The 27,616-nt window shown below is 40.7% G+C and overlaps 1 long non-coding RNA gene across 2 annotated transcripts in view; it reads right to left on the bottom strand.

Moving 5' to 3' along the window:
• The window catches only part of LOC136306134 (uncharacterized), a 154,216-nt gene that overhangs the window by 109,625 nt on the left and 16,975 nt on the right, over positions 1–27,616 (bottom strand). The window contains exon 2 of one of the 2 annotated variants that reach the window (XR_010725608.1): positions 23,806–23,886. The exons of the other annotated variant lie outside the window; for it this stretch is intronic. This is a non-coding gene — a long non-coding RNA (uncharacterized lncRNA). The remainder of the gene's footprint in view (positions 1–23,805; positions 23,887–27,616) is intronic. 2 annotated transcript variants of the gene reach the window in all.

The raw sequence follows: 27,616 nt of genomic DNA, 5'->3' as shown, positions 1-27,616 counted from the left end.
GGGAGTCTTTTGAGAGAAAGACCTCATTAAGACTAATAATGCTGATGCTCCATCATGGCCCCGAATGAGGTGGGAATTTAGGCTGTCATTGTCACCCAAAGTGCTGTAGGTCGGGAATCTTTTTGGCTGAGAGAGACATGAATGCCACATATTTTAAAATATAATTCCGTGAGAGCCATACAACGACGCGTGTACGTTATGCATTATCCAATAAAAATTTGGTGTTGTCCCGGAGGACAGCTGTGATTGGCTCCAGCCACCCTCAACTATGAACATGAGCGGTAGGAAATGAATGGATTGTAATACATGAGAATGTTTTATATTTTTAACGTTATTTTTTTTTTAATTAAAGATTTGTCTGCGAGCCAGATGCAGCCATCAAAAGAGCCACATCTGGTCCGCGAGCCATAGGTACCCAACCCCTGCTCTAGGTAGAATGGTGCAGTGGGGAAGGCACTGGTCATGGGATAAGAGAGCCAGGTTCTCAGCTCAGTTCTAGCACTAGCTGCCTGTCAGTGGCCTTGAGGCCATTCTTGCTCTCTCTGAACTTTAGTTTCTTTGTTTGGGAAATAAGAGTAAAAACCAGATGAGCTATACAGCTGTGCTTTGAAACCTTTAATGCACATTAGGGATCTCATGAAAATGCAGATTCTCACTCAGAGGCCTGTGTAGGGGCTGAGTGGGTAGGAGATTTTCCAGGCTTACAGGTAATGGTGTTGATGCTGATCTATATAGCCCACCTGTTTATGACCAAGGCTCTGAAATCCCTTCCAGCAAGGCTGCACATCATCTTCCCATACACTGGGGGCAGTTCAGAACTGTGCAAAAACATGAGCAGTAGGAAATGTGCAAAAAATAGTAAACGTCTTGTCTTAGAGGCATATGATTTGGAAATGTTTATGGATAAAAATATATAAGTAAACTTGACAAATGTTGAATTGACTTAAAAAGTAAATCAAGTATTTATTTACCTTATATAATAAACAGCTTGAATTGACTTTTGTGAGCAAGTGAGGTGAGAGGAGAATCATGCAAATTTGATGTGGAGACCACGTATACAGAAATCATATAGGAATGAGGTTGTGAGGTTGACTAATCAACCAGCATCCACACACAGTATTCAAGACTGATGCTGAGACTTCACCAAAATTAAAACTTTTGTTCTAGAAAAGACACTGGGAAAAGAATGAAAAGACAAGCTAAAAACTGGGAGAAGACACTCAAAAATCTAACAAGACTTGTATCCAGAATATAAAGGATTCTTAAAACCAACAGTAAGAAAAAAATGTGGTCCTGGCTGGTGGTTCAGTAAATAGAGCATCAGCCCAGCATATGGACATCTTAGGTTTGATTCCTGGTCAGGGCACACAGAAGAAGCAATCATCTACTTTTCTCCCCCTTCCCCTCCCACAGACAGTGGCTTACAGTTCCAGTGTGGCCCTGGGCACTAGGGATAGCTCAGTTGGTCAGAGCACAGCAGCCTCAGGCATAAAGAATAGCTCAGTTGGTTCAAGTATGTCAGCCTCAGGTGCTAAAAATAGCTCAGTACTTGAGCATTGGCCCCAGATGGAGTTTCCAGGTAGATCCCTGTTGGGGTGCATGTGGGAGTCTGCCTCACTATCTCACCACTTCTCACCTAAAAAAAAAAACCAAAACAAAGAACAACGCAATTTAAAAATGGGCAAAAGACTTGAGTAGATGTTTAGCCACAGAGATGATATGGATGGAAAATAAGGAAACAAAAAGATGTTCAACAAATATGTTCAGTGCTAGAGAAACGCCAATTAAACCCATGGTGAGATACCACAGCGTATCTATTACAATGGTTAAAATAAAAAAATATTGACAATACCAACTACTGACAAGGATATGAGAAACTGGATTGTTGGTAGAAATGTAAAAATGATATAGCCATTCTGCAAAAACAGTTTTTGGCAGTTTCTTATGAAGTTAAAGATAAATTTATCATGTGGCCTAGCAATCATACTTCTATATATTTACCCTAGAGAAATAAATCTTATATTCACACAATAATCTGTACGAGAGCCTCTATCACCATTTTACTAATCATTACCAAAGACTAGAAATAACCAAATATCTCTCAGTAAGTAAGTAAATAAACATTCATATAATGGAATAATTACTTAGAAATAAAAAGGAGCAAACTATTGGTACACACAACTTAGATGAGTCTCAAAGGCATTGTGCTGAGTGAAAGAAACCAATCTCAAAAATTCACATTGCAGGCTGATCAGGCGGTGGCACAGTGGCTAGAGTGTCGATATAAGATTCTGAGGACCCAGGTTGAAACCCTGAGGTCACCAGCTTGAGTGTGAACTCATCTGGCTTGAATGCTGGCTCACCAGCTTGAGCACGGGGTCACATGGCTTAAGCCTGGGATCATAGACATGACTCTATGCTCCCTGGCTTGAGTCCAAAGGCTTAAAGTCCAAAGTTGCTGGCTTGAACCCAAAGTCACTGGCTTAAGCAAGGGGTTATTGGCTCACTGGAGCTCCCTGGTCAAGGCACATGTGAGAAGCAATCTTTAGGAATATACTCCAAGAACACCATAGCACTATTTCAAAAGGAGAAATGCACCCCCATGTTTATGGCAGCATTGTTCACAATAGCGAAGATCTGGAAACAGCCCAAGTATCCATCAGTAGATGAGTGGATTAAAAAGCTATGGTACATATATACAATGGAATACTATGGGGCCATAAAAAAGAAGGAAATCTTACCTTTTGCTGCAACATGGAGGGACCTGGAAACTATTATGTTAAGTAAAATAAACCAGACAGAGAATGAAAAATATTATATGACCTCACTCATTTGAGGAATCCAAAGAACAATGTGAACTGAGGAATGGATAGAGGAGGGATCAAAGGGACCAGAGGGAAAGAGGACAGAGGGAAAGGGGATGATAGGAGGAGATAAACCTGAAGGGAATGGGGGAGGGCACTTTGGGGAGGGGGGCAAGGGAGATGTTGAGGGGAATACGGGAGAGGGGGATGCATTCGGGGCAACACTGGAATCTATATAAACACAATAAGTTAAAAATCAATTAAAAAAACCATCTGAGAAGCAATCATTGAACAACTAAGTGCCACAACTACAAGTTGATGCTTCTCATCTCTCTCCCTTCCTTTCTGTCCTGCCTGTCCTGCTTTCTCTCTCTCCTTTGCGAAAGGAAGAAAAGAAAGGAAAGAGGAAAGGAAAGGAAAGGAAAGGAAAGGAAAGGAAAGGAAAGGAAAGGAAAGGAAAGGAAAGGAAAGGAAAGGAAAGGAAAGGAAAAAAGAAAGAAAGAGAAAGAACAAAAGAAGAAAGAAAGAAAGAAAGAAAGAAAGAAAGAAAGAAAGAAAGAAAGAAAGAAAGAAAGAAAGAAAGAAAGAAACAGAGAGAGAGGGAGGGAGGGAGGGAGGGAGGGAGGGAGGAAGGGAGGGAGAGAGAGAGAGAGAGAGAGAGAGAGAGAGAAAGAAAGAAAGAAAGAAAGAAAATTTCCTATTGTATAATTGCATTTATGTGACATCCTCAAAAAACAAAACTAAAGTGACAGAAAACTTATCAGTAGTGGCAGGCGTTCAAGGTGGAAGGAGGGTGTGAGTACAAAGGTGTAATAAGGGAGTCCTCAGGGGAGGGATAACTGTTCTAGATTCCACTGATGTTAATGGTTTCACAAATCTGCCCATGTGTTAAAATTAATAGAATTATATACCTCAAAAAAGGCAAATTTATTGTGTGCTAAGTAATTTTTTTAAAAAAATGCTTATCTAAAACATATTGAATAGTTAGCTTTTTCAAAAAAAAACTTTGAGTAGAAGTGAAAAGTTTTTCTAGTCTGATTAATAAAGTCAACACTTCTCAGCCACCACTATAGTATTTATAAGTGAGCATAAAACTGCCACTTTTATCTCACCACGCAGCCTTGAAACACATTCCTGTATTCATGTCCCAACAGCCTATCATCTCAAGGCCATAGATCCCTTTCTTTTTTGTTAATGTGTAAGATGTCAAGCAAGCCATTCTCCGCAGGTCACAGCTCAAACCTTCACGCAAGTCAACGGTGAATCCAGGAGGCTGACTCCACTGACAAGGCCCTGGCCTCTAAGAAACTTCAGATGCTTATAAAAATAAACTGTCAGTTGATTCTCCCATGGTGGAGAAAACAGCTATGTTAGGCTTAGTCGCTGATTTACTGGCTGCAACCACTTTGCCTGACTAGTGCGCGAGTGTCACATGCTTATTATAGTCTGTGTAAGGCTACAAGTGCTTTCCCTTGGCAGGGAGGGAGAGTGATTCTCCCAGATCGCTCTACCGCCACTGTGAGGGGCAGTTTTCCTGATCCTTTGCTCTCCACTGTGAAAAGGGAGTTTTCCTTTGTCTATTCACTTGCCTGTCTTTGCGAGCCTCCCATAAACGGGTATGGCTTGATGCTTTTCGGCTCCGCAGTTTTTCTACTGTTTGCCTGAATTCTATGAGAACCTGCCTGACCTCAACCACCAGCATTACATCCATTGTTTATACTGTGTAGCACAATAATCTCCCAGATATTTTACAGAAAGAACATATACTAAGAATATTTTTTAAAAAGAAAGAAGGAAAACAAGAAAATAGAAAAGACAGACTAGAAAGCAAAAACAAAGAAGATAAATAGCTTATAATAAGACAGTCCCTTCATTAGTAATTAAAGAACTGCAAATGCAGGTGAGACGCCTCTTTTTTTTTTTTTTTACCTATTTACCTGTAAAGATTAAATAGAAAAATGCTATACAGCGCTGAGGAGGGGATGGGGAAATGGGACACAGAGGTAAACTGATCACCTTTCAAGAGGTCAGTTCAGCAGTATGTAGGAAAAGCCTCAAAAATGTATATCCCACCTGCGATGGTAATTGAACTTCTAGAAATTTATCCTAAGAAAGAATGAAGCAAGGATGTTCAGGGTAGCATGTTTAAATAGCGGAATATCGCTGTAGGTCCCTACAATCTCTTCCAGTGAGTGGGTAAAGATATGTGACTGTTCTCTGGTGGGCTGTATGGTGCACAGAGCATAATTGTCAAGTCTGAGAGCATAATACAATTCAGAAATGTGTATGGATTAATGTGCATGAAGAACACACTGAGAGTCAAATATTAAACTGACTTTAAAAGTAAATGAAATGTTTATTTAAATTCTGTAACTTAACAACCTATATATCAAAAAGGAAGATAAGTTAAACTACATGATGTTCAGGCAGCACAAACATTAAAAATATGTATGTAGCCCTGGCCAGGTAGCTCTGTTGGTTAGAGCATCATCCCAATATGCCGAGATTGTGGGTTCAATCCCTGGACATAGCATATACAAGAATCAATAAATGAATGTATAAATAAATGGAACAGCAAATCGATGTTTCTCTCTCTTTCTCCTCCTTCTTCTCTCTCTAAAGTCAATAAAAATTTTTAAAAATATACATCTACACAGAGGTTAGCAAAAGTAGGTTTACAGTTGTGAGTACACAAAGCAGTTTATTCTTGTATTATTTATTATATATAGTATTACTTATTTGTATTATTTATCTTATTATTGTGATTACTTTATATCTTTACTTATGATTTATCTTTTAGATAATGATGGCTGGCAATTTAGCCTAGTTTTGCCCACTACTGTATATTTATAAACATAGAAAGATTTTGTTTTTAAATAAAAAATACAGACTCCAAAATAGTACTATGTTGTTTTTATATCAAATTTACAAAAAGACAGAAAATGTACGTATGGGGGGTTATGCACATAATTACAGTATTTCTTTTTCACCCACACATATATAACTTTTCCATGCTTACATAGCTTGCTGATTTGATATATTTAAAAATAATCTTATTATTACTAATTTCAGAAAACTTTACAATGCACTTATAAAATTATTTATTTAGTTACTTTATTTCTAGCTTACCCCTGATATCTGGGACTTTTTATGAGCAGTGCTTGAATTTTATCTAAATGGGTGTTTGTGGCTTAATCCCACCTGCTGAAATGTCGGACATGATTATTCTATGATTACATAAGTATCACTTGTAAACACCTGACTAAACCAGTTTTTGTTCATTATGCAAACACTCCACGTTATACAGAGTTATTCTACTTTGTCAGAATTAGTCATTTGTCTCATCGTAAAATCTCATCTCTGCATTTCATCCTGAATCAGACAGCCTGATAACTGACAGGTAGGTCATTGAAGTTTCTAATTTCTACCTGACCTAACTTTTCTGTTTCCCCACTTATGTGGGAATTGATTGTTAGTACCTTGGTTAGACACTTTTTTCTATTTGTATTATTTATTTATTTATTTATTTATTTATTTATTTAGTATTTTTCTGAAGCTGGAAACGGGAAGAGACAGTCAGACAGACTCCCGCATGCGCCCGACCGGGATCCACCCGGCACGCCCACCAGGGGCGACGCTCTGCCCACCAGGGGGCGATGCTCTGCCCCTCCGGGGAGTCACTTTGCCGCTACCAGAGCCACTCTAGCGCATGAGGCAGAGGCCAAGGAGCCATCCCCAGCACCCGGGCCATCTCTGCTCCAATGGAGCCTTGGATGCAGGAGGGGAAGAGAGAGACAGAGAGGAAGGAGGTGGGGGGGGGGGGGTGGAGAAGCAAATGGGTGCTTCTCCTATGTGCCCTGGCCGGGAATCTAACCCGGGTCCCCCACATGCCAGGCCGATGCTCTACCACCAAGCCAACCGGCCAGGGCCTATTTGTATTATTTTTAATTTTCTTTTAATTATGGCATTTATGCTGGCAGAGATTTTAGAGAAAATACTTGCTTCAAAAAATATGCTGTCATTTCTAATGGCATTTTACCTCACAAAAAAATGATAGAACACTCTGAACTCCAGGCTATGTATACCATTTGTTGCCCATCTTTCCCCAATTATATCAAAAACACTTATTTCACACTGTCCTTCTCCTCACATACCATCAAGCATTCCATTTCATCTAGTTAATGGTTTCTGCATATTTTTGACTCGAGTTTTCTTCCATTTCCTACAAATGTCAAATAGCTTTCTACTGATAAATTAGACACCATTTTCCTCAAATAAATCATTGACTTTTTTTTTTAGTGACTTAGCATCAAATTCCCTCCAATGATTCTAGTTCCTTATTGCCAACTGATACTTGTTGGTGCCAATTCAACACCAACAGGAATCCCCAGTTTGGGCTATAATGAAGAAGGAAACTTTATTCACTGAGAACCAGCTCAATTGTGATACAGCTCAGCTGTGGACAGCTCAATAGCATCACAGCTTAATTACGAGACAACACAGCTGTGGAACAACATGGCTGTGAAGTGGCCCTCAGGCAAGACCCTCTCTGGCTGCACTGCACTGCTCTGCTTTGCTCCGCTCCACTCTGGTCTGGCATGATTCTTCAGCAGGGAAACACAGTCTTCCGTCTTTGCTGGAAAGAGAAAGTGTGCTCTCCAAGACAGAGGAGAACTGACTTGAATAGAGAGAAGTTCCTACCCCTAGTCCCTGATTGGTCCATCATCATGCAAATAAGGACTTACAGCTGCATGGCTCCAATTGGATGGGGAAAACCTCAGTCTTATTGGTTGAAATACAATTTCAGGACCTTCTTTAAAAGGGCTGGCTCAGCAGGCAGGGACACAGTGCAGGCAGGCAGTTCAGTGTGGGAGGCAAGCAGTTTAGTGCAGACTTCTCCCAGAGGCAGTTTGCGTGAGATCTCCTTGGTTAGAGACAGCTATTAGGCTGTTTTTAAATTTGAGCCCAGTTAGCTACAGGAGCACTTCTTGGTAGGTATCTTCTTTCTCAGAGTCTGCATTAACATGTGTTTTTCTTAAATTATTGATTTCTCTATAATTTAGAAACTGCTTTCTATCTTCTTAAAAATTTTTAAACCAGCTTCCTGATATTCTTTCTTCGTAATTGTGGGGAAAACAGCTGTTTTGGGCTTGTTTGTGGGTTTATCGGCTGCAAGCACTTTGCCTGACTGGTGTGTGCATGCACAGATAGTGTCACACGTGTGTGGTCTATGTAAGGCTGCAGGTGCTCGCCCTCCACAGTGATTCTCCCAGATCGCTCTCCCGCCACCACGAGGTACGGTTTTCTCTGCTCCCTTGCCCTTTACTGCAAAAAACAGATTTTCCTTTGTTTATTAGCTCTTTCCCTTTTGTTGTTTATTTGCTCACCTGTCTTTGTGAGCCTCCAATAAATGGGTATGGCCCGACACTTTCTGACTCTGTAGTTCCTCTACTGTCTGCTGAATTCAGTGAGAACCTGCCTGCCCTCAACTACCAGCATTGCACTAATCTTGTTCTCATGGCCCTAGAAGTCCTTTTGTTAACTACTTGTTAACAACTCCCATGTACAAATTACTTCTGAGGTTGTGGGGCAGCTGCATTAGGCTTGCTCGCAGGGTTACTGGCTGTAGGTACTTTGCCTGATTGGTGTGTGGGTGCGTAGCAACGCCACGTGTGTATGGCCTATACAAGGCTATGGGTGCCTGTGTTCAAGAGAGATGAGGGATTGCGGATGCTTGGACTGCCTGCCCGCAACTGTGAGGGGCCATTTTACTGTTTGTTTGCCTGAGAGGCTATTTCCCCTGCCCGTATGCTTGTCTACTGTTATGAGACTTGATTAAACAGAATGGCCCAACCCTTTCCAGCTCCACAGTTCTTCTACCATCTGCCTAAATCCAATGTGAACCTTCCTGGCCATGGCCACCCGCATTACATCTGGCACAGCAAGCAGGGTTTGGAGCAGATGGATATGGAGCTGCTGACATCCTTGAAGGGTGAAATAGAGGAGTGGCTGATCCCAGTGGCTCTCCTGGTGGGGACTGTGGGCTAGGTGTTTTTTATAATCCTGAGAGAAGAAACCAAGAGCTCTGTGCAAGAAGCTGAGCGAGGTCGAAAGCTCCAGGAGGAGCTGCATGCTGAGCACTAATGATGGTATGAACTGGAGTGAGCTCTAGAGAATGAAGCTGACCAGGTCTGAGAGCTGCAGTGTGAGCTGCAGGCTGAGCACCAACAGTGCCTGGAACTGGAGCGGTCTCTGGACAAAGAGTGTGAGTTCATGAATTGCAGTTTGCCCTGGAAGCTGAACGTTGGCAGCGGCAGTTATTGAAGGAACAACTACGGGTTCAGGTTCAGGCTGAGAGCTGGCAGCTGCAGGAGCTGAAGATGGAGCTGTGCCCACAGAGTGGCCCTGAGTCAGCAGGAGCAGGCGTTTCCAGCTCCTCTTTTGAGGATGAGGAGGCTCAGGCTGAAGCTGCCATCCGCACACTGAAAGCTTGGCCAGTGGTTATCCAGAAGGTAAAAACCCAGCAGCAAAGAATACCTACTGAGCCCCTGGTAGGCTTGTTGTGATTGTGAGACATAGGGGTTGATGGCATCATGCTCTCTCAAGTAGAGGTAGAGAGGTTGGCCACTGTTGTCATGTACTCCTCCTTGGGGCAGTATCTTCAGAGCTGCCATGACAGCAGAGATGAGGGGGGAAGCCTGAGGCCCTATGTGAACCTACCTGCCTGTAATGAATCTTTACCTTGATGATTTGCATAAATAGCTGGGCTGTCTATTGTGGACTGATCTTAGACTGAAACTATGAGAGGCCTTGATGGGAGGTACGTGGCCCCTGTAGAAGCCTTCCTGCACCAGGAAGCTGCTCTCATCCAGTTGCAGAGACACACAAAGGACACTTTTTGGTTTCAATGGCCATGGCCCTGGACTATACAGGCCCCCCACCTATGATGGGGAGCCTTGTTGGCACTGTGGGATGGGGAGTTGAAGGTGAGCCTCCAGTTAACTCCCTGGGTAGAGTACTCAGGGAGACATTGTGAAGGGCACCTTTGTAATTGTCATTTTTGGATTGTGTGTAATGTACTGTGGGACAACTGTGTTAGGCTTGCTCACTGGTTTACTGGCTGTAAGCCCTTTGCCTGATTAGTGCGTGAGCAAGTGGCAGTACCCCATGTGTATGGCCTAGGTAAGGCTATGGGTGTTTGTGCTCAGGGGGAATGTGGATACACAAATTGCCTGCTGGCCTCTGTGAGGAGCCATTTTGCTGTTTGTTTGCCTGAGAGGCAGTTTCTCCTGCCTGTGTGCTTGTTCACCATTGTGAGACTTTTTTAAATGGAATGGCCCAACCCTTTCTGGCTCCACAGTTTTTTTACCGTCTGCTCAAATCCAATATGAACCTGCCTGGCCTCGGCCACCAACGTTACAGAGACATTATATCTTATAAAAGCATCTTGGGGAAGAACTATTACTCCAGACTCACAGATGAGAAAACTAAGGCTCAGCGCTTTAAGTAACTTGCCCAGGCAGCTGAGATTCAGATTTGTCTCTTTGATGCCAAAGCAGTTTCTTTCTATATGCCACAATGTCTTCTGTGAATCTAGCACTCTCGCACTTGCCCCATGTCTTATTCTCTTATCTGCTTCATGAACCAGATAAGAACCAGAAGCATCACTGGGCACTCAGCTTCCTGCCTGTAATACTAACCTATTCAAAATGAGACTGGCATAGGAATAATCACATGTTAAGTTTCTCTTCAATTCTTATTATTTAACTTTTCTTCAGGTTCTTAAAAATCCTCTCAAATCATTACTTTTTTCTTTCAAAAACTTACTTCTGTTTCTAAAATCTTATGTTGCTCCTCAAGCTAACACCATTTTTTCCTGCTTTCTCCACAAAGCTGGTTATTGATTTATTACTTTCTCAGGGTGGCAGCCAATCAATAAACCAGGAAGCCATTTGTCAGATAATCCAAAGAATGCAGAACAATTATTTTCTTGGGGAAATAAACACCAGGACTTCCTGTTTCAGAATTGTGGGCGATCCCATCTTCCCAACCCTTCTTGGGTCCTGTGATGACTCACATTCCCTTGGGCACTAACTTATTTTCTGGCATTTGAAAAGATTATTCCTGCAGGATTTAATTGCAATTAGCAAAACAGGTTAGAGAGAACATCAAATTGTGTTCTGGGGGAAACATTTCCTTAATGTGATAGAAAGGAAATAGATGGTAAAAAAAAAAAAAAAAGTTATTAATTTCCAAAATACATTTTACAAAAACATGAAGCGAACAACTTATACTTGGCATTTGTTCTGTTTTTGTTATTTGGCTCTGGACAGGCGATTTCATTTACCACTCTCTAAAGTAATCACGGAATCAAACTGCTGCCTGGCGTGTCAGCTCCCTGCGCAGTACGCCTCAGCAGCCTCCAGTTGAGGTGCTCAGATAGTCCTTGACTGTGAAATGCTGACCTACAGGTAATTTGAGCCTTTGCCATCTCCTCTCTGCACCTTTCCAGGCAGCATCACCCCCTCCGCGAAACAAATCACTTCTGTCTTAGCCAAGTAAACTCTCCATGAAGACCCTTCGGCCTTTGGGGCTTTCTGTGTTTTGAGGAAATAGCTTTTAAGGAGTCACTATTCTTTTTAAGGCATTTTGACTACCGGTCATTTTGTGGTTGTGTGTAGTAAAATATAAAGGAACTCTTTAACATACCAAACTTGAGGTCGACATTATTAACTAAATTAAATTCAGCCACAGGCCTGACCTGTGTGGCGCAGTGGATCAAGCGTGGACCTGGAATGCTGAGGTCGCTGATTCAAAACCCTGGGGCTTGCCGGGCCAAGGCACATATGGGAGTTGATGCTTCCTGCTCCTCCCCCCCTTCTCTATCTCTCTCTGTCTCTCTTCTCTAAAATGAATAAATTTAAAAAATAATTTTAAAAACAAACAAAAAAAAATTCAGCCTCAGACTGAGACAGTTTACTTTTCAGATCTCTGAACTACCTACTAGGACATGCTGGAGTACTGGCTCCTGGAAACCACCCCACCCCCCACCACACACACACTTATTGTACCTCATAGTTCGTACGTATGTTTTTAAAACTTTAATTCTGCTATATTGTTTTTATATAAGTAAACCAGTTTAAATTATCTTTGAAATAAAGGAGGGTATGGATTAATAAAATGTCTGGAAAGGATCCTAGACCAGAAATTAAGATTTCCCATTAATTATTTGTGAGATCTGAACAGGTCACTTAAATTTTCTGGGTCTCGGTTTCCTCATCTGCAAAATTACCAGGTTAGCGTGAAATGATCTATAAGTGGTTTGCTCTCATTCTGATCTTAGTGTAATAGACCTGTCAGTCAAAGGAACAGATAAAACTACCAGGGCTGAATGTATTCAATTGGCAGTTAACATCCATTCCCACTTCCTTTTTGTATGCATTTCTGTTCTGCAGAGCTATAAAGCTAAAAATTGCATCTCCCAGTCAGCAGTGAGAGTCCTGGATACAAATGAGAACCCAAAACTAGATGCATCTGCATGAGATTTCAAAGATAGAAATGAGGTAGAAACTATTTTGATGCCTGTTGGAAAACAATGTCGTGGAGATGACAATGTGCAGTCACCAGCTTCATGGGGCAGGAGGCAGCTGCAAGGGTGGTGGATATCACACTCTGTGTTCCAGGCCCAATCACTAGATTCCCCTGGGGGTTGCCAAGAAGCATTTGTGGTAGTAGTGTTTGTGTCTTCTTAAGGCTGGCTTTCTTAAGCCCATTTTATAATTTATGGTTGAGATTGCAGCACCTCAAAAGGGTTATTCTGTCTGTGGCATTCTAAAGTCATTGCTTGTTCCCTGCTAGAGCCTGCTCCCCTGTTCTTCTAATGGTTTGGTGAGCATATAACTTTCTGTATTAAATCCATTTTTCCCTAAAATACTGAAGGGGAGCAAAATATTCCACCCCAAAATATGCTACATTGGCATAAAGATGTTTTGAGCTAAAGATAATTGGGAAATAGCAGATACAAAGAAAGCTCTCCACTCTCCTCCTCTATGCCTAAAGACAGGGTATAAATTTCACTTTGTGAAGGCTCCCTCTCTCCTCTCCCGTGCCAGGAAGAGGAGACATCGCTTGTCATTGGAGACAGTACCTGCTTGAATCTGCACAAACCATACTGAAATAACCATTATCGTCCATTAGTTCCCCCTTATTATATATTTACTTTCCCACAACTGCCACCCCCAGACGTCCAAACATTTCCTTTGTCTTGTCACTTCTCTACAAATGTATCACTTTTTGTTAAGATAGCATATAAGCTTTCAAGCCTAACCTTCTCTTGGGTTTTCACTTCCTTTTCTGTGAGACCCCCATGTACACATAAAAATTAAAATACCAAATACAATTGTATGTTTTTTTACTCCTGCTAATCTGTCTTTTGCCAGTTTAATTTTCTGGAGCTCAATCCCTGAACAAAGGGTAGAGAAAGAAAATATTTGCCTACTTTACAATACCTAGAGTGGTTTTGATTCCTCTCTTCTAGCTTGTATTTATTTTTGAATTCTAGTTTCTTCTTCTTGGTTCTTGTTGTCTTGTCTTGTTTTCCTTCCTTCCTTCCTTCCTTCCTCCCTCCTTCCCTCCCTCCCTCCCTCCCTCCCTCCCTCCCTCCCTCCCTCCCTCCCTCCTTCCTTCCTTCCTTCCTTCCTTCCTTCCTTCCTTCCTTCCTTCCTTCCTCTTTTTTTCCAATACATGATGCTAAGCCTGGTTAACAATATAATCTAATTTGTTTTTGTGAGAGCTTGTTTTAACACCTATTCCAATTCAACTTATTTTACTTTGACTCAAGCCAAATATTCTTCCAGACTTGTTCAGTACTCAGTATGATTATCTCCTGACTGCTTTTGTGCTGTGGCATGCATGATCCCAGGATTTTCTTTGTAAACGGTGTAGGCTATTTTTTCTGTATTTCTTTGCTTCTAGTTTGATCTGCTATTTTGAATTTAGGCCATATATATATATATATACACACACACACACACACACACATATATACATATATATATACATATATATATACATTATATATATATACTCCTGAAATACATTATTCATTTTTTTATTTTACTTTAAAATAATTGTCGAGTCACTTGAAATAGCAGAAAGAGTACTGAAAGGTGTAATGTACCCTATTTTTAACATATACTTTTATCATCAATAAAATTTAAGTTTCTAATTCTCTAACTTTTATATTGATTGCATGGTTGATTGATTGATTTGAGAGAGAGAGAGAAACATCAATTTGTTGTTCCACTTATTTATGCACTCATTGGTTGATTCTTCTATTTGCCCTGACTGGAGATCAAACCTATAACCTTGGTGTTGTTAATCCTAATCTGGAGGGACCCAAAACATTGAAGACACGAACAAGGTCCGTCGATTACACACCAAAGCTTTATTGTCTAGCTTGGCCAAGCGGCAGCAACTCCGTCTCAGGGAGAGCGCACTGGCCCTTTGTTCTACTTAGTTTTTATAGTTTTGTAAGTGGGAAGTACAGAAGCAAATTGTAATTAGGAGCCCCTTACCACTATTGGTTATAGTCATATGTCCTTTAACTTGATAGGACCATGTTCAGTTTGCAAGCCATACATTATTTTGGAGAAAACAAAATTTACAAGTCAACACAATGGCAGAAAGATATCTTTTTACATACTAAAAGGTATTCCTATATTATCTAGTGTTCATCTGCTATCTCTCTGTCCAGAGTCACACATATTAACCACATGCATTTACATAGGAGAGGTAGTTTCCATGGGGACAAATGCCCGCAAATGGTTCATAGGTATAAGAAAAGGTTTATTTTGGCTTTTCTCTCCCTGCACCTGGCTAGCCATTCACCCTTTCCCCACAGGTGTGGTGGAATGTCTGGGGATCTATGTTTTCCTCCCCTTTGCATTTACAATACAATTACAAGGGCTATCCTGGTTATGCCAATCACACAATACAGAGACTATTCTCACAATTTCTCTGCACACCTTAACCCAAAAATAAAATGTTCTCCAAGCCTCTTAAAATATATTAATTCTGTAGTTTTTGGTACCTTACAACACCTGCAGGTGAAGTGGCTCAGTGGCTCCTCAGTGTATGAGGACAACACTGTAATTAACAGAGCTACCTGGCCAGGGCCCTCTAACTTTTCTAATACAAATCATGCCACATTACTTATTCCCTCAAGACCTTAAATAGAAAGTGATGGAAAATGGCAGAGTAGGAAATTCCAAGGACCCATCCATTCATAAAAGCAACTAATAGGTAGTGGTGATGGTTGCACAATAATGTGAATGTAACTAATACAACCGAATTTTACACTTAAATATAGTTAAAATGGCCAACTTTTTGATATATATGTTCTACCATAATAAAAAATTTTTAAGTGTCTGAAAGAAAAAAAGCAACTGATAAACTGGCAAAATGTCAGAATCAACATTAGCAGAACTCTGGAGTTCATTCAAAAATTTATAACAATCAGGAAAAACAATGATGAAAGAAGCTGATGCTCTGTGGTAAGAGCGCTGTGGCATTTTGTGCTGCCCATCTACCACTCCCACTCCCAGGAGCATTGGTGGCCAAAAGGATGCAGGCTAGCCTGTACTCCGGTTACTGGTTGGTTGTTAGTGGCAAAGGAAGAGATATTGGTCTCAAAAAAATTGTGGTTGTGTGTCTCAGTTTCTTTGGTGGCTACCTAAAGAATCAGCACAAAGACTTGCCTTTGTTTTTGCTATACTCAGAGCATTCCTAGGGTGGAAGTGACTTCCCAGGCAGCATTTGTCAAAAGCTTCAAAAGCAAAAGTATTGACTGCAGGATCCTGGGGCAAAGGGTAGCAGTCAGGACAAATGAGAGATAAACTAAAAAGCCTGGGAAAGGAGACCGAGGGAAAGGAGGTGCAATGGAGGATAAGGGCTTTTAAAAACTCTTACATATTTATACTGGGGAATTGATAAGAGTTGGAATTCATTCCCAGAGTTGGATGCATGCTCAGAAAAATCCTGAGGAGACCCTAAGCTTTCACCTCTAGTCAGAGGCTCTGAGCAAATAAGAAAAGTCAGAGTTGCAAACGGCCTGGCTAACTGTTCAAGAAGTACCCCATACACAGAGCTAATCTGCAGAAGTATTTTCTTCTTTTTTTTTTTTTTTTTTGCTTCCAGCCACTTAAGGAAAATTGTCAAAACATAGGGTGACCACCAAGCTAATAGAACAGATTTCAGTAGGTACTCATGACAAAGAAAATATACTTTATAAAAATATATAGTTTAGAAAAGCCACTAAGCAAGCAAACAACAACCCAAAACACAATATCTTATTTTCACATGATAATGTTAATTATAATAAAATCATATATTAAAAATGTCAAATTTGCAAAAAAAGATTGTGCAGCACTCAAACAAGAAAACGCCTTATTCACAGGAGGTTATGAAAGATAGAAATCAAGAGAAATTGTCTTTGAGGAAAAGGAGGCATTGGGCTTACTAGATACAGACTTTAATCAATTGTCTTAAATGTGCTGAAAGAGTAAGGACACCATGGACAAAGAACTAAAGGGAACCAGGAGAACGATATTCCTCAAAATTGAACTACAGATTCAAAGCAATCCTTATCAAAATCACAACAGGTTTTTTTTGTTTTTGTTTTTGTTTTTTTTTTTGCAGACATGGAAAACGTAAAATTCATATAGAATTGCAATTCATCTTGAAAAAAGAGTTGGAGGACTATTTTCCCATTTCAAAACTTCTACAAAGCAACAATAATCAAAACAGTATGGTATTGGCGTAAGGACAGATACAGAATCAATGGACTAGAATTGAAAGTAAAGAATAAACTTGTACATATATAGTGAATTGAGTTTTTACAAAGGTGCAAAGGTCACCAATGGGGAATGGATAGTGTCTTTAACGTATGGTTCTGGGAAAGCTGGATAGCCACGTGCAAAACAATAAAGTTGGACCCTTACTTAATACCATATGCAAAAATTAACTCAAAGCTTAAGTATAAGAGCTAAAAGTATAAAATTATTAGAAGAAAACATAGGAAAAATTTTAATGACCTTGGATTTAAGCAATGGGTCTTCGATATAACACAAAGAACAACAGCAATAACAAAAATAAATTGGACTTTATCAAAATTTAAAATGTGTATCAACAATATCAAGAATGAAAAGATAACAAATGGAATGGGAGAATAATATTTGCAAATCATATCTCTTATATGAGTTTGGCATCCTGATTGCATAAAGAACTCTTATAACTCAATAACAGCAAGACAATCCAATTAAAATATAGATAAAAGACTTGAATAGACATTTCTCCAAAGAAAATGGCTAATAAGCACATGAAGAGATGTTCAAAATTACTAATTTATAGAGAAATACAAATCAAAGCCACAGTGAGACACTACTTCACTCCCACTAGGATGATCATAATTATTTTTAATGAAAAATAACAAGTGTTGGTGTGGCTATATAGAAATGTGAACCAACATACATTGCTGGTAGAAATGTAAAATAGTTCAGCCATTGTGTAACACAGCATGGTGCTAAAAGTTAAGTATAGAATTACTATATGATCCAATGTCTGCTCTTAATTATATATCCAAAGAATTGAAAACAGCTATTCAAACAAAAGCTTGTACTTAATTGTTTATTTCACAATAGCTAAAAGATGTCAAATAAGCCAAATATCCATTGTCATAAATGAATAGATATGTTGTGGTATGTCCATATAATATTATTCAGCCTTAAAAAGAAATGAGGTACTGACTGATACATACGGCACCATGGATGAGCCTCAAAAACAAGTGACCACTTCTCATTATCCAGCCCTGTCTCTCTCCAACCTCGTCTCCTTTCACAGCTCACACTCACTAGGGATGTACTTGGCAGTTGCTTGAATTTTCTATGCTCTCACTCACCTCCATGCCTCTGTAGTAAAACTACCTTTCTTTCCCCTTCTTTTGACTCCTCCTTCTCCTTTAAGGTTCTGCACTGATTTACCTTCTCTGGAAAGAATTTCCTAATTCCCTCTTCCAGTCTTACTTCTTAGCTTCATCTGGAGTTTCAATTTCTGAACATGGGTTCCCATAACACCCTTTGCATACTGCGCTTGTCACACTGTCTTCTAATGATCTTCCCCTCCAAACTGTGAGATTCTCAAGAGCAGAAATTGTGCTACAAGTAGCACCTGGCAGAGGTCCTGGTACACAGCAGGTGCTCATGTAGAGCTGAATTGTTAAACTGGATCACAACTTTCTCCAGCATGAATTTTTCTCATGGGCTTTCTTATTTGCACACCAATCTACCTGTTTCTTGACTTCAGAACACAATCTAATAAAGTAAGTACACGCAACACTGGGGGCAGTGGGTCACCAGGAGCCCCAGGTCAGTGTTGATTGGATCCTGACACACACGTGACCTGGAGAAGCAGCTCAGCATTCATGCCCCTTTTTTTATGGATCAGAAATTTCATCTTTAATGGTTTACAAAAGGAAAAGCATGAGGGCCTTAGAGTAAAAAAGAAAAATAGAGTTCAACTTTCTTTTGCACCATTCACTTGTGCAACTCAGACCAAGTCACCTATGCCTTGTGGGACTTATCAGTAGGTTGTATTTTTTAAGTGGTATAGGCCTCAAAACTTTTTCTTTTTTAGAGAGAGAGAGATGAGAAGCATCAACTCGCAATTGCAGCACTTTTAGTTGTTCATTAATTGCTTTCTCGTATGTGCCTTGACCAAGGGTTACAGCAGAGAGAGTGACCCCTTGCTCAAGCCAGTGACCTTGGGCTCAAGTCAGTGACCACAGGGTCATGTCTATGATCCCACACTCAAGCCAGGAACCCTGTGTCAAACCGGATGAGCCCACATTCAAGCTGGCGATTTCAGGGTTTCAAACCTCAGTCCTCAGCATCCCAAGCCAATGCTATATCCACTGTGCCACAGCCTGATCAGGCTAGGCCTCAAAGCTTGTTAAATCCATTTATAATAGCAATTTAGAGTCAACCAAAACTGACCACCTTCTCAGTCTTAATCAACATTTTTAAATAGAATTCATATAAGTAAATAAAAATTCTAACATGATACAGAAATGTAAATAATTATATATTAATCTTCATCATCTCCCTAAAGCAGCATTATTGAGACTTATTCTTAGAAATAGTAATGTTCTTGGGAGTTTCGGTTCCACATTCTGAGTAACTGAGGTAATTGGAGCAAGCTGGAGGAACTGGTTAATCTTGCTGTCCTGGCGCCTCATCTGTGACTTCATTGTTAGGAAATGGGTTGATGCAGAGTAGTTATGCCCATGCTCAGCACACAATGAGAACTGCTTAAAAGCTTGCCCGGGTTTGACAATATAAAAAAAAATCCCCAATAATAAATTGGAGTAAAAATTCTTTAGATAATAGAGTTGTTTGATTTTGCTGTGTTGGGTAAATACTGCTTTATACTTTTCTAATAAGTTATATTTTTTTAAATGTTATTCTTGCACTGAAATACTTTCTGACCCCATTTTGTGACTCTCACTCATGATGACCTAAGGGTCACTTTAATCTGTCTATTCATAATAGAACCTTTGTGTCAACTAAGATTGACCACCTTTATCTAGCATGGTCTATAATTTTTTTCCTCCCTATTAGTGGCTAGCCCAAAGCAATAGTAAATGGATAAATAAGGGCAATAATTAAGTGAGTACTTTAGGCTCCTTTTGTATTTGCTTGCTATGAAATAAAAATTGAATCCAATACAAATAAAGTTATTTTTGTCATAACTTATCATAGGAGCATGAAATGGTCTAAGAAAAAGTTCCTGGCCATGTGAGTCATAAGATTTTGATTAAGTTCAAGGAAATCACTTCTAAAACATTGCAAAAATATTGTCTTCTGCATTTGTGTACCAAACCATCTGAAAACTCTTTACCTTTTCCATCAAAATTAAGAGCTGCTTATACAGCTTTGCTCTTCCCTCAGCCTGTCCCTGCGGACAAAGCAAAGCATAACCATAGAGAGGAAAGGAGAAGAGACGTGAGACCAACCTTCCTGGGCGACAGCGGCTGACAAGTTTTAGAGGAATGTTCTGAAGAAAAAGCAAACATGCTGAAGTTCTAGCTTTGCTTGAATCTGAGCAGTGGTTTTGGTCTCAGACCCTCTCTCCTAGTAATTCGCCCCAACCAATTATAGCAACACTAGCCCAAAACATGCGTTTACCCAGGCTGTACCCTTAGCAAATCCCTACTCTTTTTAAATTTTTTATTTACAGAGACAGAGAGAGAGTCAGAGAGAGGGATAGACAGGGACAGACAGACAGGAATGGAGAGATGAGAAGCATCAATCATTAGTTGTTTATTGATTGCTTTCTCATACATGCCTTGACTGCGGGCCTTCAGCAGACCGAGTAACCCCTTGCTCAAGCCAGCGACCTTGGATCCAAGCTGGTGAGCTTTTGCTCAAACCAGATGAGCCTGCGCTCAAGCTGGCGACCTCGGGGTCTTGAACCTGAGTCCTCGGCATCCCAGTTCGACGTTCTATCCACTGCTCCACCACTTGGTCAGGCCTCTACTCTTTTTTGATGACCCAGTTCACTCTCTGTGAATCTTTCTTTGATTCCCCAGTCACTCTACTACATTGTACCTCAGGGCGTTACTCATTTCTCTATTATTGCACTTACCACTTTAAGTTGAAATGCCTTGGAGTTCTTGTCTGTTTCCATGTCTCATATGTCTGTGTTCCTGGGATTTAACAAACTGTCCAGCGTTAAGCAGGGGATCATAAATGTTTGTGGAATAGTTAGTGACTCTCCCAGTCCTCTTCTAGGCAGTCAGCTATTTCCCTCTGCAACTGCCTTGAAATTCCAGTGTCTATTTCTGACACAAAGACCATGAGTAAAATCTTCTCTGACATACTAACATAAGGCCCCAATGAGCATTTTTTATTGCAAATATTAATAGCATCATTAACTGTGATTATGGAGAACATGTTAATTGCTTAGCAAAGGCCAGAATGTGTGGCCCTACAGTCTTCGCTACCAGTGAATTTATATCAAAGGAGACCCACAGGTAGATGGGGAAGTCTAAAGATGTATTTTCATATGTGTTATGTTCTACTATTCACAGGTGGTAGAAGAAAGGTAAAATAACTAGAAAAAATAAGTTTTTCGCTACATTCTGAAAAATGTTAGTGAAAATGTATTATGAGAATTTAAAGAGAAGGAAAGAAAGAAATATTTGATTTGTTACAAGTCGCTTTAGAAAAATAGCATGTGAATACTATGTTGTGCTGTCATGCTCTGCAGTTCTAAACCCAGGTGTCACTGGTTAGTTTTTTCCTCCCACTCCTCGTCCATTTTCTGCCCTATTCTCTGCCTGGCTGTCTGCCCAGGAGGCTTATGTGGATTGACTGCATCATCGGCTATCTTGCCGTCTGGCTTCCAAGTGGATCTGACCCATGGGAGTCACCAGCCGAGATCAGAAGGTAAGGAGAGACATTTGTGTCTATTTGCCCTGCCTCCTCCAACTCAGAGTTCTGGTAGTGGCTGCATTTTCATGGCAGCCCCATTTCCAGACTTAGAATTCCACCCTACCCAGTGTAGGGTGCCTTTTGTTTCCTGGAAGGTGCCTAACTGACACACTAGTTACCTGCCCACAGCTGAAAAAATATGGAAATGAAAAAAATGCTGCTTGAGTGTTCCCATTTCTTGCTCTAGTGTGTCTTCCATTGAGCAATCTCTCTCTCTCTCTTTTTTTTTCGTAGGTAAGAAGCGAGGAGGCAGCAAGACAGACTCCTGCATGTGCCCTGAATGGGATCCACCTGGTGAGCCCCCTACCAGGTGATGCTCTGCCCATCAAGGGCAGCAACCAAACTATTTTAATGCCTGAGGTGAGGCCATGGAGCCATCCTCAGTGCCCAAGGCCAACTTGCTCCAACCAAGCCATGGCTGCAGGAGGGGAAGATAGAGATAGAGGGAAAAGGGAGTGTGTGGAGGGGGAGATGGAGAAACAGATAGTCACTTCTCCTGTGTGCCTTGATCAGCAATTGAACCCAGGACTTTCACATGCCGGGTTGACGCTCTATCACTTAGCCAACCAGCCAGGGCTGTGAAATCTCTCTACTAAAACTTGTGATGTTAGGGGGTGATTGTAAGGACTGAGAAGGGCGACACTGGAAATTTCAGATATAGGCCCATTGATTTTTGCATATTCCAGAAAGATCACAAGCTTCAGTGGAACAATAGATGCTTCTTCCTGGTGAATGTCGTAAACCCTGACAATTAGACTTTACCAGAAGCAAATGTCTGAAGTTGCCCCTTTCTTTTCTCCTACAACTGACACCATCAGAAGAGAGCTGCACAACTCTGACTTATTTCTGCTCAAGTCATTAAATTACTGTAAGTATCTTCAGTGATTTGTTGGTGCTGCAGAAAAAAAAAAAAAAAAAAAGCCAATAATTAGGGAGGCTTGTTTGGCCATGTGTGTTATTTGTGTGAGATTTTACTTTTGTTTAAAAACACTTTGGATTCCCTTGAGATTATTAGTGATACAGAACCACATTTTCAGCAAGATTCTTTAATTCTCAGCAGTAAAACTAGCTCACCTGATCTCTGCTCATTTTTCAAAATGACTTGAGTGTCCTCGTTACTTGCGCCCTCCCATCCCTCCCTTTCCAGTTGCCGAGTGTCACAGCGGTTCCCACGGCCATGAGGATGATGCTATCTGTCATATGTAAGTCACACTTCTAAGAATCTTTCTTTAGAAAAGCAGATTCTTCTGGGAGTTGAAAGTAATGAACAACAAAAATTTGTTTTTCAGATGTTTGCAGTTTAATGAAACACAGGATGTGCCCTGCCAGGTAACACCAATGCTCATTTTTAAGCTTTCTTCGTGTTACCATAATTTACCTAAAACACTGCTTATGTTTCTGTGCCTTTCTGCTTGCCTTTATTTCTATGCAACAGTCCTAAGACTCCACATTTTTTAAAGCATATTTTAAAAATAGCCACCAGCAAAAGAATGTTTTTATATAATTTTATTAACTAATGTCACCCCAATAAATTCAATTAAAGTATTGTAGAAGAGGAAAAATAAAAAATAAACTATCCCCAGGCTATTTTTCATTTCAGGTAAGAGGAAAGAATTTAATTTGAAATTCAGAAGTTAGAATTCTGAACATGGTCCAGTCCTAATATGCTTGACAATTCTTTTGTACAAATGTCCTTCTTATTGTATTAAAGTAATAGTTTGAATAAATATGGGTGAATGTTTTTTAGTTTAAATAAATTAAATTTAAAATAAGTGAGCAGAGGAGCCTGGGAGTCATTCTCCCAGGTGTGGGCCTCGGTAGTGTGTGCTCCGTGTACCTCAAGAATATTCCTACAGGCCCTGGCTGGTTGGCTCAGTGGTAGAGCATTGGCCTGGAGTATGGAAGTTCTGGGTTCGATTCCCGGCCAGGGCACATAGGAGAAGCACCCATCTGCTTCTCCACCCCTCCCCCTTTCCTTCCTCTCTATCTCTCTCTCTCTTCCCCTCACGCAGCCAAGGCTCCATTGGAGCAAAGTTAGCCCGGGCCCTGAGGATAGCTCCATGGTCTCTGCCTCAGGTGCTAGAATGGCTCATGTTGCAACAGAGCAATGTCCTAAATGGGCAGAGCATTGCCCCCTAGTGGGCTTGACAGGTAGATCCCGGTCAGGCGCATGTGGGAGTCTGTCTCTCTGCCTCCCTGCTTCTCACTTCAGAAAAATAAAAAAATAAAATAAAAAGAATATTTTACAAGTACCCCTCCATCACAAAAGGACACCAGGTAAGGAAGAATCTGAGTGACAAAGAAAAGGGCTCATTTCAGAGTGACTCTAAAAAAAGAAACCAAAAAAAATGTTTGAAAGGTAAATAATATCTACAGCATCAATTGTGTTCAGAGCCACAAACAATGGTGTTATTGATGTGGATAGCTGTTCTCAGTTCTGGGCGAGTGCAAACCTGGTTTTTGGAGGCTGATGGCTTTGAGTCAGCGGCACTCTCTGGGTTTCTGTAGCAACCATGGTGGCTATTGTCCTCCACCTGTCTCAAAAGATCAGAAGATAATACTTACTCAGCCTTTGCTCTATCTAGAGTTGGTAATTAACAATGCCATTAGTATAACAAGAGGAAGGAGGGCATAGAATCACCCCTGCCCTTGGGAACATCTAAGAAGTCAGGAGCACTCCAGACAAAGTGAGCCCACCAAAACTAGGTCCACAAAAAAGGGAAAGTTTTCCAATGCTATTAGAATGGCCACACATGAATGCAGCATAAAGGAGTTTATTTTCATCCTTGGTATTGTTATCTAGGAGAAGAGCGTGATCAAAATGAATTTGAACTTACTTTACCATGAAGCCCTTCCACATTGCCAAGTCTAAAAGTATGTTAATTACAGTCAGGAAGACCACTAGAGTCCATATTATTGTCTTTCAATCATATTATAAGTTAATTACGCAGTTATTGAGCCCATAAATCTGTATCTACTGAGCTCTACCGGGTATCCGTGTGGAAGAATTCAGATAAATAATCAAATAGGCTTCTGATCTCAGGTTTGCCATCTGATGGAAAATAAAGCAACCATAATCAGACAATACGGTTGGGAAGAATAAGTAAGTTCATACCTTCAGGTTCATAATGATACAGTACAGGTTGACTCCATTGGAGCTAAGGTAGACAACCTTGTTAATAACAAGAATGGGATTGAGACCATCAAAATGCCTCCAGGCATCTAATCATTTGGTAATTAATGTAACTTGTATCTCTCAGGCAAAACCCAGCCCTCCACCTCTTCTAGAGAGCAGCATTTTTACCCCTCCTTTTCACATTGCTTGTGATGCTTAGTTTAGGTAAATGGTGTATTAAGCTTTAAGAAAGACATAATTTTATCTTTTAAATAATACTATTTTTCTTAGAACCCAATGTCTTTCAAGACCTGATCAAAAGCCTATCAAAGCTAAGTAGTTTCCAAAGCACGTGCTGTAAGGGCCTCCCACATCAAAATCAACTGGATACATGTCACAATTCAGTTTTATGGGCTGTACCCACTAAACTAAACTGTCTGGTGGAATAGTTCAAGAATTTTAATTTTAATACGTGTCCCTGGTTGTTATTATGCCTCCACAACCACCAGTTCGAAAACCACTGATTAAGAGCCTTTGCTCAGTTTTTTGGCATCTTCCTAACCTTATTCTTGTCAATGAACTCTATATTAAGCTTCATCTTTTTTCAGTTATTTTCTTTCCTATATTCCAGGAATTCTTAGCTGCCAGGCCAATGGATTTCTACAGAATCCCTAGATGGGTTCAAGACATGCATAAAGGTCCTATGGACATAGCTGTAAAATGGTGGACAGATCTGGCCCTGGCCGGTTGGCTCAGCGGTAGAGCATTGGCCTGGCATGCGGGGGACCTGGGCTCGATTCCCAACCAGGGCACATAGGAGAGGCGCCCATTTGCTTCTCCACCCCCCCCCTTTCCTCTCTGTCTCTCTCTTCCCCTCCCGCAGCCGGGGCTCCATTGGAGCAGAGGATGGCCCGGGCACTGGGGGTGGCTCCTTGGCCTCTGCCCCAGGCGCTAGAGTGGCTCTGGTCACAGCAGAGCGACCCCCCCCCCCCCGGAGGGGCAGAGCGTCGCCCCCTGGTGGGCAGAGCCTCGCCCCTGGTGGGCGTGCCGGGTGGATCCCGGTCGGGCGCATGCGGGAGTCTGTCTGACTGTCTCTCCCCGTTTGCAGCTTCAGAAAAATACAAAAAAAAAAAAAAAAGTTAAAAAAAATGGACAGATCTATGCTTTTCTCTGGGGTAAGAATCCATAGTTATCTTCAAATTATCAAGGAGGTCCCAGAACATAAAATAGTTGAACCATTGCTTTATAGGACTGATTATATAAAAACTCTAGGTTCCTACTGCTGAAATTCGTTTTCCCCTAAAGTTAATACACACGTGGATATTATGCAAACTTAGCAACGGAATCTTCAACCTAAGTATATAATAAAATGAATCAACATTTATTGAACATCCTGGGTGATTATAATACATTGAACACAGTTTCCTTCCTCACAACAACCCTTTAGCTCTTTAGAGTAGACAGTAGCATTATCCCTATCTAGGTTTCTAATAACAATACAATAATTTATTGTGCACTTATTTGTCAACTACTGTTCTAAGCACTTCACATACAGTAGCTCATTTAAATCTTACAACTCTATAAAGTCGGTGATACTATTATCCCCATTTTACAGATGAAGAAACTGAGACTTTTCATGAAGTCATCTACCCTCATCTCTGCATCCTTAGTAACAATAATAACAATTAAAGATAACTTCCATTGAACTCATTATGTGCCAGATACTATTGGAAGCACTTGTTTTATATTAGGGGAAACTGAGGCACAAAGAAGTTAAGCAACTTTTCGGTCATCCAGCCAGCAGTAGACAGGAATAGGATTCAAACTCCAACCTGGCTAGAGAGCCCACACCCAGCCATGCTTTCTACTGCTACAAGTTCTAGCCTCTAATTAAAAAATCAGACATTTCTTTGGGCCTTAGTTTCTGTAGATGCCCACCTCTGGAATAATGGATTTTTTTCTTTCCTGGCTTAAAGCTCCATTTGTATCACAAGTTTCTGGGAATGGCCCCCAAGTTTCCACAAGCATCCCCATGACCATCTTGTGCTGCACCTGGGTCCTCAGTGACAGTTTTGCCAGGCCACCCAGGCTCTGTGTCAGCTCTGAGACCACACAAGGTCGCACCGGTTGCTCAGGGATGTGCGAGCTCTCAGATGCCTTTTACAATCACAGACACAATAGAACCTGACAGCCTGCTGCTTGCAGGAGAGCTGGGCAGTATCACATTTCCAGTATTGCCTCTGTGTAATGTTCTGAGGCCATTCAGAGCCCGGTTAAAAAAACACAGTTATGACTCTCTTCAGGCTGGGGCTGTTGATTTTGTTAGGTGAGATCACTTGAGGAATATAAAACGCAAGAGAAAGAGTGGCAAAGAGGAAAAACAATAGGTGGATATATAGGGTCAAACAAAAGTCAGGAAGCAGCGGACAAACCGTCTGGCCATAGCATTCTACTCAGCTAAAACTCAGGGTTTAAATTCCTCAGCCTAAGGAATTAATCAATTTCTACTTGTTTCAATTCCTTCTCTATTATAAAATGTTTACTTTCACACTGGCTTTTAATTCAATGTATGTGTGTGTGTGTGTGTGTGTGTGTCTATAAAAGAGGATAAACTGTGACTCTTAAAAATCTCACAGTAGCCATGTTCCCATGCTCAGCACACCCTGAAAGGTTTTGTGTTTAGAGCACACAATATTCATATGGCTAACCATCTATTTATGCTGGGCTTTTAATGTTATGCAAGACTTTTTCCTTCATTTACTCACCACTGAGTGACTTTGCTGATTCAACACTTTATAGACGCATAAATTTTCATTTAGAAGCTGTGCCGTGAACGTGTGCCTCCCTGGGCCAGTTTCTTATTGAAATCAGATGATGCAGAAGGGATCCTATCTCATTTCAGTGAGAGGCTGCCCCCTAGTGAAAATTTTCAGCTACACATTCAACCTACAAGTTGATTGAAAATACTGCAGAGGCTACTTGAAACGAAGGAGAAACGTCCTTCAGTTGGTTAGGATGTGACGGTATTGTGTAATTTAACCATCAAGCAGATATTGCTTTCCTTTCAACTTCCCCAGCCTATTTTTGGTACATTTCATTGTTCTGTGAGGTTCTCTTTAATAATTCAAGATGTCTCTGATTTTTAAATA

Source organism: Saccopteryx bilineata, chromosome 5, assembly GCF_036850765.1.
Source record: "Saccopteryx bilineata isolate mSacBil1 chromosome 5, mSacBil1_pri_phased_curated, whole genome shotgun sequence".
In the NCBI taxonomy this organism is placed as follows: Eukaryota; Metazoa; Chordata; class Mammalia; order Chiroptera; family Emballonuridae; genus Saccopteryx; species Saccopteryx bilineata.
This window is presented reverse-complemented; position numbering and strand designations above follow the sequence as displayed.